We start from the raw sequence: 1,041 nt of genomic DNA on the forward strand, positions 1-1,041 counted from the left end.
GTTTATTTTTGGGTTTGCATATTTTTGAATTTGCAACCAGAGAACTTACCAGACACTTTGAAATCTTGTATATTTGATGATAAAGTCTTTCCATTTTAATGTTGATTACTACTAAAATAGTATAAGAGAACAATACTTTTAGGCAAAGTAATCTCCATATGAAGTTTTTATTAAATTGTTGGATAAAGGGAATTTTTTTGGGTTTGCAACGAGATAATTTACCACACACTTGGAAATCCTTTATATTTGATATCAGAGCATTTCCATGTTATTTCTTTGAATCTGCAGTTAGCGCTGATAAGGACTGGCAGCTTTACGACAGTAGTCAAAGTAAAATAATTATATATGTGGTGATTAATGTGTATCGGGATTTTAGCGGAAGAGTGGAAGGCCTGGCAGTGCAAGCTGTAGACACCAATGGTGCTGGAGATGCATTTGTGAGTGGGATTCTTAGTCAATTGGCTAAGGACCTCACTTTATTGCAGGTTCGGTTCAATCATAAATAGTAGTAAATACAACATATGCAACATTATTTGGAATCATGATCACGAGCATTTTGAAATTTTCTTCCTTTTGACAAAATAATTGTGAATCTTATTCAATAAATTTGAATTCCTAATGAAATGACTAACAAATGTCTTGTTTTGTGCAGAAAGAAGAGGGCCTGAGAGAGGCATTGAAGTTTGCAAATGCCTGTGGTGCAATTACGGTTACTGAGAGGGGGGCAATCCCTGCTCTTCCCACACGAGAAGCAGTGCTAGCAGCTCTGACAAAAGTTCTTGCCTAAGCGTTTTATTTACATTTCTTTTTTGCATAGTTGGCAGCCTATAATGCAGATAATTCTTTTAATTAAGGCAGCTTAATGGGAAAATGTTTGCAAGACCATTAGACCTTCAATTCTCACATGAGAGGAGCTTGTAAATTGCAAGCAGAATCCTTTTCCGCATTTTCACAAACTGTTTCAAGATTAGAATACCTTAAATACCACAGATAATGTTATTTCAAGTATAAATTACAAGCCCTAGTTAGCAACAGCCTAAG

At 35.4% G+C, this 1,041-nt stretch overlaps 1 long non-coding RNA gene across 1 annotated transcript; it reads left to right on the forward strand.

Moving 5' to 3' along the window:
- Positions 1 to 361: 361 nt before the first annotated feature.
- On the forward strand, positions 362 to 728 carry LOC149154530 (uncharacterized). Its single transcript, XR_016263742.1, has 2 exons — positions 362 to 485; positions 653 to 728. It is a non-coding gene; the product is annotated as an uncharacterized LOC149154530 (long non-coding RNA).
- The last annotated feature ends 313 nt before the right edge of the window (positions 729 to 1,041 follow it).

Source organism: Pinus tabuliformis, chromosome 9 (assembly GCF_031772625.1).
Source record: "Pinus tabuliformis cultivar Carrire ecotype Pingquan chromosome 9, CPIR1, whole genome shotgun sequence".
Classification (NCBI taxonomy): Eukaryota; Viridiplantae; Streptophyta; class Pinopsida; order Pinales; family Pinaceae; genus Pinus; species Pinus tabuliformis.